Raw genomic sequence first — 11,193 nt, forward strand, 5'->3', positions numbered from 1 at the left:
CCATTCTTCAGACTGATGACTTTTGGAAACCTGTTTTCCAATGTCAAAGTCCAGATCTGGTAGATGGATTCCCTTTACAAAAGTATAAAGGATTTTTTTTTTAAATGCCACATTATTTTAGATGATTGGGATTTTGCAAAATTCAGGTGAACCCAACAGGAAATACGCCCAGATACCTTCTTCCACTGGGAAGATGAGTTGAGATGAGATACTTTTATTGTCACGTGACAGATCACAGCGAGATGCGTTGGTTTGCACACCGAGGCATTCAAAGATCTTCCATGTTCTCGACAGCCCTCCACTCTGGGTCCTCAACATGAATGGAGACACCAGACATATCTTCCTCTACCTCTTTGTTTATTGACCCTGTGACACGGGGCTGGAGTGGCTGATGATCTGCAATAATGATTGGGTTCTGAGGGCTATTAAGTGCCGAGAGCTATGACCAAGTACTGCTGTTCCCTGCGTTTAAGGTTATGGGGAGACGGCAGGAGAATGGGTTTAGGAGGAGAGATAGATCAGCCATGATAGAATGGTGAGGTAGACTTGATGGGCAGAATTACAGTGATGGTGACTGGATGGTCAGGGACATTCTTGTGAATTAAAAGATGTCTGTGAACTCTCCCACTAGTTGGTCCCCAAGGACACTGTCAGCGACTCCATCTGGGCCAGTGGGTTCACCCTCGAGAAGGCCATTCATGCTTCTGCAACAGTGACCCTGGGAACAGGCAGACCCGAGTGTGTGGGGACTGATGCCATTGCCCTGTCGGCCGACTGCTCAACGCGAGCAAAGAATGCATCAGGTTCATCGGGGAGAGCGGCATTGTCACCAGTGCTGCTGCCCGACTTGCTTCTCGTAGTTGCATTGTAAATCTACCATCGACATGGACGTAAAGCAGATTAACCCGAGAAAGCTGAGAAGCAAAGAACATACAACATGATAAGTTAAAACTTTATTTATCCCAGGAGGGAAATTGGTCTGGAAAGAGTCATAAAATATAACATCATCCATGAAACATGAAATGCAAAGTTTTTGGGGAAGGGGGGGGTCAGTCTACCCCACGACTGAAGGGGGAGGAGTTGTACAGTTTGATATCCGCAGGGAAGAAGGGTCTCCTGTGGCGTTCTGTGCTGCATCTTGGTGGAACCAGTCTGTTGCTGAAGGTGCTCCTCAGGTTGACCAGTGTGTCACGGAGGGGGTGAGCTGTATTGTCCAAGATGCTCCACAGTTTGAGGAGCATCCTCCCCTCCAAGACCACCTCCAGTAAATACAACTCCACCCACACTCTGAGGTAACTGTGAAAGGGAACCATCCATTTCCCTGGATTCATCTTATTTAAGAGTATACTTTTATATGCTGATTTATCTAAATAATGTTTATTTTGTGAACTATTTTTGATCATTTATAATGTATAATGTAAAACAAAGTGAGATTCCACTGGACGTGCATCCTCTCTGTATTGAACTTCATTCGACACGGATGTTTGTATCTTGGGGTTCACTGAGTCTTCGTGATGTCAACTACTGAAGGATGGTGACAATGGGGAGAGATGTTAGTTGGCGGGTATCTGAGAATACTATCCACTGTATTGGAGGAATAGATCGGGTAGATGCACAGAGTCTCGTGCCCAGAGTAGGTGAATCGAGGACCAGAGGACATAGGTTCAAGGTGAAGGGGAAAAGATTTAATAGGAATCTGAGGGGTAACACTTTCACACAGAGGGTGGTAGGTGTATGGAACAAGTTGCCAGAGGAGGTAGTTGAGGCTGGGACTATCCCAACATTTAAAAAGCAATTAGACAGGTACATGGATAGGACAGGTTTGGAGGGTTATGGACCAAATGCAGCTGGTGGGACATGTTGGCCGGTGTGGGCAAGTTGGGCAGGAGGGCCTGTTTCCACACTGTATCACTCTATGATTCTATGTTTCTAAGCAGAACAAGCCTTTAATCCATCCTCCATCTAGGATTTTATTTGCTGCGGTTCTTCACATGTTTAATCATCTTCACACACTTTAGCGCCATTGTACAGCGGGTGATGGGTGCCTGGAACGTGCTGCAGGGGGTAGTGGCGGAGGCACTGTGATGTTTAAGAAACTTTTGGATAGGCACATGGATATGCGTATGGAGGGATATGAATCACATGGGTAGGACCGGTTTGGAGGGATATGGGCCAAACACGGGCAGGTGGGACTAATGTGGGATAACATGGAACTAGTGTGAACGGGTGATAGATGGTCGGCGAGGACTCGATGGGCCGAAGGGCTTGTCTCTAAGCTGAATCAATTCAGCCTCTACGTCAGAGTTGTTTCGCTATACACGGATGCTGCTGGATCTGCCGAATATTTTCAACGTTTTCTGATTTTACTCCATCTAACTCTCTGAGGAGCACATCTGCAGATTCTTTACTTCCATGGACGACTGTGGCTGCTGCCTTGGTGTGTGTGTGTGTGGTCTTGTCTTGGGATATATGATGCTTGCTCTCACTCCTCTCTCTTTCAGTAAGGTGTGGACTCCACACACTCTCCAACTCCTGCAGTGCATGGATCCTCAGGCTGGTACTACTTAGCCAGCCCTGCTGTTTTTGAGTAGTTGTCTCTTTCATGAGACATTAAACCAAGAACCCTCTGTGGAATAATGACAGCAACAACATTTCTGGAGGAGAAATACGTTCGCAGCAGACTTCTGCATTATGTCTATGATCAATATGCAAGGAATGGAGGTTTACGGATCAGCTCCAAGCAAGTAAGAGTTGGGATTGGCATCATGTTCAGCAAAGGCATTGTGGGCTGAAGGGCCTGTTTCTGTGTTCTCTGAACATGTGCCAATAGTGCTATCAAGCCATGTTTAGTCTGAGGAAGGGTCTCACCCCAAAACGTCACCTATTCTTTTTCTCCAGAGATGCTGCTTGACCCACTGAGTTATTCCAGCTTTTTGTGTCTATCTTCGGTTTAAACCAGCACCTGCATTACCTCCCAAACACAATTATTCACCAATGACCTGTCCATCGATACCCAGCTTGGGAAACACGGGCCCCTTGGTCAAGATATCTTCACAGCCTTGGGCCAAAGAGCTGAAGTGCATGGTGGGTGATAACGACTACATGTCCTTGACATCAAGGTAGTGGTTGACCGAGTGTGGCATCAAGTGCTCTAGTGAGCGTCAAGAGAAAAACACTCCGTAGTCAGGATCGAACCCCAGTTTCAGGCAGTAACTCCGCCACCCTGCCGTCCAGCAGTCTGAAGAAGGGTCTCGACCCAAAACGTCACCCATTCCTTCTCTCCAGAGATGCTGCCTGTCCCGCTGAGTTACTCCAGCTTTTTGTGTCTAACTTCAGTAGTTTAGTTTAGAGATACGGCCCCCAAGTCCGCACTGACCAGCGAGCCCCCTACACTAGCACTATCCTACACTAGGGACAATTTACAATTTTGAGCAAAGCCAATGAACCTAGAAACCTGTACGTCTTTGGAGTGTGGCAGGCACCCGGAGACAACCCATGCGGTCACGGGGAGAACGTACAAACTCTGTACAGGCAGCACTCGTAGCCAGGATCGAACCGGGGCACGTGTCCCTAGAAAGGGAACACGCGGTGTCCATGGGGACAGTGGAGGCCTTCTGTGAACGCTGGTCACCACAGGTGAATATATTATAGATAAAAATGTTAATATTTTAATTTGATAATTTTGTTTTAAGTGTTTTTTAAATTGTTTGAGCTTTCTACCTTCCCTTGTAAATTGTACATTTGTTTGAAAATCTAATAAAAAACATTTACGGAAAAAAAAAAGAAGAAAAAAAAGGGCCTCACTACAGGCCTCACTCTCTCCTGTGCCTTAAACTGCTTCAGCAGTGACCTTGTTCCCGTCAGGAGGTTGGAAGTGGGGAAGTTCACTGACAATTATATGATGATAAGTCGAGAAGGGCAAAGTCTAACGGAGATGTGCGGGGCAAGTTTTTATACACAGTGGGTGCCTGGAACGTGCTGCCAAGGGTGGCGGTGTTGGCAGATGTGATAGTGGCATTTAAGGGACTTTTGGACAGGCAGAGAATGGAGGGATATGGATCATATTGTACTCGCTGGAATTTAGGAGATTGAGGGGGGATCTTATAGAAACTTTCAAAATTCTTAAGGGATTGGACAGGCTAGATGCAGGAAGATTGTTCCCGATGTTGGGGAAGTCCAGGACAAGGGGTCACAGCTTAAGGATAGAGGGGAAATCCTTTAGGACCGAGATGAGAAAAAAAAATTTCCTCACAGAGAGTGGTGAATCTCTGGAACTCTCTGCCACAGAAGGTAGTTGAGGCCAGTTCATTGGCTATATTTAAGAGGGAGTTAGATGTGACCCTTGTGGCTAAAGGGATCAGGGGGTTTGGAGAGAAGGCAGGTACGGGATACTGAGTTGGATGATCAGCCATGATCATATTGAATGGCGGTGCAGGCTCGTAGGGCCGAATGGCCTACTCCTGCACCTATTTTCTATGTTTCTATATGCAGGCAGATGAGAGTTGGTCTTGGCATGATGTTTGGCACGGGCATGGTGGGCTGAAGGGCCTGTTCCTGAGCTGCACTGTTCTATGTTCAGTTCCCTTCAGTCATTGAAACCGCCCATGGCTACCTGCAGCAAGTCTTGGTCGGCATTCAGGCACGGGCTGGCAAGTGGCAAGGAATATTTCAACCGCAAATGTGGACATTTCCAACAAGAGAGACTCTCATTACCGACCCTTGATATTCAATGACTTTACCTTTACTAAACCCAGCACCATAAAAGTCACAAAAATGCTGGAGAAACTCAGCGGGTGAGGCAGCATCTATGGAGCGAAGGAAATAGGCAACGTTTCGTCCCGAAACGTTGCCTATTTCCTTCGCTCCATAGATGCTGCCTCACCCGCTGAGCTTCTCCAGCATTTTTGTCTACCTTCGATTTTTCCAGCATCTGCAGTTCCTTCTGAAACTTCTTAACCATAAAAGTCACCATAGTCCAGAAACTCACCTGTGCCAACCATGTACCACATGAGGCGGCAACAGAGGTTTGGAGGGTTGGGGATGGTCCTGCAGCAACTGACTCATCTCGTGACACCCTAAAACCCACTGATGAGATACAAGGTAACAAAGACACACAGCAGGGAACAGGCCCTTCGGCCCAACTAATCCATGCCGACCATCTAAGTTGGCCATGATCCAATGGGTGCGGCTCCATCAACTCTCAAGAGGCTCAACCTTATCATGGAAGAAACATCAAATTTGAGTGACCCACCCCCCAATCTCCCCCACCCCTAATTAACCGCTCATTCACTCAACCACTGGTACGCCGTGGCACCAACATGTACCGTCTCCCATCACCTCCAACCCACACAACAACCCCACTCAGACACTTGGAAATCCATCGCTATATCTAAAGGTCTATGTCCTGGAACTCCCTTGCCAACAGCATGGTAGGAGGTTCATGAGGCAGCTCACACCAACTTCCCTGTAGGGGTTAGAGATGGGTAATAAATGCAGGCCCACATCCCAAAAACCCAATTAGAATTGGCAAGAGATGCAATGCACGTCCACTCGTCTACATTCTGCATTTAGCACAAAGACAAACCTCCATCAGCAACATGTGCCTCATTCTGCACTACCTCACATCAGTTTTTAGTTTTAGAGACAAGGCATGAAAACAGGCTCTTCAGCCCAAAGAGTCCACACTGACCAGCAATTCACACTAATTCTACCCTACACACTATGGGCAGTTTACAGAGGCCAATTAACCTACAAACCCGCACGTCTTTGGAGTGTGGGAGGAAACCGGAGCATCTGGGGAAAACATGCGGTCACAGCGAGAATGTGCAAACTCCACACAGACAGCATCCGAGGTCAGGAGCCATCTGATCCAGCCTTCTCTTGAACCTTGACTGGCAGCTTAGTGGCTGACAATTGGAATGTACGCTTATTTTTGGTGTTCAATTTGCCTAATCAATATCAATAGTGCTTTATTATCAGGTGCAGAGTCAGGCTTGAACCCTGGTCTATGGCGCTGTGAGGCAGCAGGGCCAACTCTACAGTAGGGCCAACTCTACAGCAGGGCCAACTCTACAGCAGGGCCAACTCTACAGCAGGGCCAACTCTACAGCAGGGCCAACTCTACAGCAGGGCCAACTCTACAGCAGGGCCAGCTCTACAGCAGGGCCCTTGTGCATCCTTATTCCATTGACACAAATGCGCAATCATTCAACGGCTTCCCCATTTTGCACTTCTTTCTGCTGCGAGTCCCCTTCACACGCGGGCAGTCTCCATGGAGGATGGGTCACCTGGATAACACGCTGGTCATTCAATAACACAAGCCTCCCCTCCTGACCCCGACCCCACACCGCTGCTTTTTCATTTGCTCTCTCTCTCTCTCTCTCACAAAGACCACCAACCACATTGAGCTGCCAAGCCAGCAACACACAATGGTGCTGGATCCATGTTCCGTCAGGGCTGGGTGGACAATGTCCATCGATGCAGCAGTGAGCCTGCGGAACCCAGTCCAGTGCATTACAGCTCTCTCTGTGCATTGGTGGCAAAGAAGGGAATAAAAAGAAAATGTTTAATAGTATTTAATTGTGTTGTCTGTTTACGCCAACCTAGCTGTGTGAAGAAGCCTTGAATCATAGAAAATTGGTGCAGGAGGAGGCCATTCGGCCCTGCGAGCCAGCACCGCCATTCATTGTGATCATGGCTGATCATCCCCAATCAATAACCCGTGCCTGCCTTCTCCCCATATCCCTTGATTCCACTAGCCCCTAGAGCTCTATCTAACTCGCTCTTAAATGCATCCAGTGGCTTGGCCTCCACTGCTCACTGTGTCAGGTTTGGTGATTTCCAAGAACTCAAAATGCAACACATTTGGGCAGTGTAGCGATAGAGTTGCTGCCTTACAGCGCCAGAGAGCCGGGTTCGATCCCGACTACGGGTGCTGTTGGTATGTAGTTTGTACGTTCTCCCCGTGACCTGTGTGGGTTGTCTTTGGGTGCTCCGGTTTCCTACCACACTCCAAAGACGTACAGATTTGTAGGTTAATTGGCTTTGGTGAAATTGTAGTGTGTGTGTAGGATAGTGTTAGTTTACGGGGATCGTTGCTCGGCACGGACTCGGTGGGCCAAAGGGTCTGTTTCCGCGCTCTATCTCTGAACTAAACTAAAGAAATTTGCAGATGCTGGTTTAGATTTTAAAAAGACACAAAGTGCTGGAGTAACTTAGCAGGCAGCATCTCTGGATAAGATATGAATAGGTCACAATTGTCCCTGGTGTGTGTCGGATACAGTTAGCGTACAGGGATCACTGGTCGGCGTGGACTCAGTGGGCTGAAGGGCCTGTAGATCAACCATATTAATCTCTGTCAATATAACCTTCACCACATATATTATGCATGGTACACATTCCAGCAGGTAATCCAGTCCGGGATTTGAGTAAGGAATGTAGCTACTGACAACCTGCTGGTCCCTGAGTTCGGCAGTCTGGAAGATGATACACCGAGTGCTGCAGTATGTATCCTCTCTACGTAGATTTTAATAAATGCTTTGCGGTTCACCTAATACTTTGTTTCCGCGCTGTATCTCTAAAATAAACTAAACATGTTCAGTTGGACTGTCGGGCAATAACAATGGGTCTTCTGTCTTCGATAAAGCTCGCAATACGAGCTTTATTTCAAGCGAGAGTGTGTTTTTCTGTAATGGAGCCAATATGAAGAGCAGGTTGAAAGTCTTTGGCCCCTTCCTGCCTGATGCACTGAGCCCGATGACAGCCTGGTTGGAGGTTCTACAGCTCGATGGTGAAGTGTACAGCAACTCCCACTGCCAGGACCAGCAGACCTCCGAGAACGACCAGCCCACGTCTAACGATCAGTTGGCCCGGAGTGAGGATGCCCTCTGACGGGCAAGAGCTGCCGCTTGTCAGCAGAGCGCTGCCTTCCACGTGACCAGTCGCTTCATGGCTCTGGGACAAGCTCAAGGTGTCACCTTCCATAAAGAACAAATAGTTCCATTAGTCCTGCGCTGGACCCACCACATACACACCGGAGTCCCCACCCAAAACATCACCCATCCTTTTTCTTCAGAGATGCTGCCTGGCCCACTGAGTTACTCCAGCACTTTGTGTCATTTGTCCACATAAATACCATCTCTGGAGAACATGAGTAGGAGACGTTTCGGGTCGGGACCCTTCTTTCATTCTAAAGAAAGAGTCCCAACCTGAAACATCACCTATCCGTGTTTTCCAGGGAAGCTGCCTGACCCACTGAGTTACTCCAGCACTTTGTGTCTTTGTTTGTAAACCAGCCTCTGCAGTTCCATGTTATTCCACACAAATACCATGGCCCCCAGAGCAGTGCAGAGAACATAGAATGGTTCCTAATATCCACGTTGCTGAACATGATGCCACATTGAACTAACATCCTCTGCCTGCAAGTGATCCATATCCCTCCACTCCCTGCACATCCATTTGCCTATCTAAAAAACTCTTAAGGGCCTGTCCCACTTGGCCGTCATTTGTGCGCCATTTACGTGACCTCCAAAAATGTGGTCGTCATGTTGTGACGCACATGTAGCATGTGGGTAGCGCGGGACGGGCGCATGGAGAGGCGTGGAGGAGTGTGGAGATGCGCGTGATTTCGTGCTGCACGAAATCCTCGCACGCCACCTGCGTGACGTATATCGTGTACGCACGCTGGTGCATTGGGTACGCACGCTGACGGCCTGACGTCTCACATGTATCGCGTGGTGACGCATGGTTACGTCACCGTGCATAACCATACGTTGCCGCGCACCAGACGGCACGATGACACGTGATTTGCGCGCGACGTCGCACGTAACAACGCGTCGACCTATTTTACATATGACACATAAATGAGGCGCAAATGACGGCCAAGTGGGACAGGCCCTTTAAATACCACTATCTGCCTCCACCACCATCCCTGGCAGCACGGTCCAGATACCCACCACCTTGTGTAAACAACTTCACCACACATCTCCTTTACACTTTGTCCCTCTCACCTCAAAGCTGTGCCCTCTAGTCTTTGACATGTCTACTCTGGCTGAGTACGCTGCAGTGGGTGCCTCTCCTCTGTTGGCCAGGCACCAGTCATGGGTGTGCGGGAGCCCGACTCCATCATGGATAAAGCTTCCTGCTTCACTTGTATATCATCCACCAGCATTAACATTCACAACCAAACCCAGACTACTCCCACAGCACTTCCCAATCCACCAGCTCTCTCTAGGGCAGCACAGTGCTGCCTGCCTGCATTTGCCCCATATCACTCAACACCTGTCCTATCCATGTACCTATCTAAACGTTGCGATAGTACCTGCCTCAACTACCTCTGCTGGCGGCTTGTTCCACATATACACCGCCCTTTGTGTAAAAAAGTTAACCCCCCCCAGGTTCCCATTAAATCTTTCCCCCCTCACCTTAAACCTTATGTCCTCTGGTTCTCGATTGCCCTACTCTGGCCAAAAGACTCTGTGCATTTACTCAGTATCTATTCCTCTCATGATTTTGTGCACCTCTATAAGATCACCCCTCATCCTCCTGTGCTTCATGGAATAGAGTCCTACCCTGCTCAACCCCCCCCCCCCCCCCCCTATAGCTGATACCCCTCGAGTCCTGGCAACATTCTCATCAATCTTCTCTGCACCCTTTCCAGCTGGACAACATGGCGAGCAAAACTGAGCACAATTTTCTAAAATTGGCCAATGTCTTATATAAGTGTAATATGAACTCCCAACTTCTCTACTCAATATGGGTACAAAGCCCTGGAGTTACAGTTCGTCAGGCAGCATCTCTGGAGAAAAGGACGAGTGATGTTTCAGGTCGAGACTGTTCTTCAGGCTGCCAATACTCTGACTGGTGAAGGCAATGTGCATAGAACTGATGCGCTACAACTCTGAGAACTATATTCTGTACTCTGCATCTTCCCCTTTGCACTGTCTATTGTTCTTGAGTTTGACGATTGTATTAATGTACGGTATTTCTAATCTGACTGCAGAGCGTGTAAAACACAGCTGTTCACTGTACCTCAGTCCACGTCACAGTGATAAACCCAAACTGTTACTGACAATAGATTATTTGGGTGAAGAATGTCGGGGGTTATGGGGAGAAGGCTGGAGAATGGCGTGTGTGGACGTGGCGCTGACGGACGAGAAGTCGAAGCAAAGAAGTGGAAGTCAAATAACCGAATGGAAACAAATCAAAAACGCCAACTAACCGAAAGGGCGGGACGCCTAAAAGCAAACTCACCGAATGGCCGCTCTGCCGAAACACCACCTACCCGAAGGGCGGCGTCGCCTACAAGCCAACGGACAGAATGCCGCTCAACAGAAAAGTCAAATAACAGACATGACGTTCCACTTCTTTGCTTCAGCTTCTCGTCCGTCGGCGCCACGTCCGGGTACCGGAGAATGGGGTTGAGGGGGGGGGGGGGGGGAATAGATCAGCCACGATTGAATGGCAGAGTAGACTTGATGGGCCGAATGGTTTAATTCTGCTCCTGGAACTTATAAACGCAATAAAAGTTGGGATTTATTTCATTCCGTTTACGTTCTCTAGTTCCCGATGTGGGATTGGAACCTGTGCTTTTAGCCCAAGGTAAGTGAGTGGTGTATCAGCAATGTTACCGTATGCAGGGGGGTGCTCCTCTGTTGCCGCGGTAGAATCCAAACTTGTCCTCAGTCCCGTCCGTTCCCCAGCCTGGAAGAGGAGGAAGTGGGGCTGAGGGTCAGAGTGTCCGTGAGTTCCCTTAACAGCCCAGAGACGGCAGCCCCCGTATACCTCGTACACAGGGGTGAGGCAGCCGGGACCAGCCCTCATCCCAAAATATATGTACTGTAGCAGGCGAGGCACGGCAAACACACGCCTGTACCTCAACGTTACACACCCTCACAGAGTGCCCCTGCTAGAGGCAGCAAGCGTGAGCTCCAGTGCCCACCCCTGACCTCACACACACTACTCCTGTCCCGTATATACCCCAGCTCTGACCTCCCACCCCCTGCTCAGTGTACCGCTGGCTCAGCCCTCCCACCCCCTGCTCCTGCCCCTACACCCCCAGCCCTGATCTCCCCTCCCCTGATCCTGTTCCGTAAATACCCCTGTCCCTGCCCTCAGCCTGGTCAGTGTCCCGTATATACCCCTGGCTCTGCTCCGGCACATTGTTCCTGACCCCCACACCCTGCTCCTCTCCCT

The sequence above is a fragment of the Amblyraja radiata genome, chromosome 28 (assembly GCF_010909765.2).
Source record: "Amblyraja radiata isolate CabotCenter1 chromosome 28, sAmbRad1.1.pri, whole genome shotgun sequence".
Lineage (NCBI taxonomy): Eukaryota > Metazoa > Chordata > Chondrichthyes > Rajiformes > Rajidae > Amblyraja > Amblyraja radiata.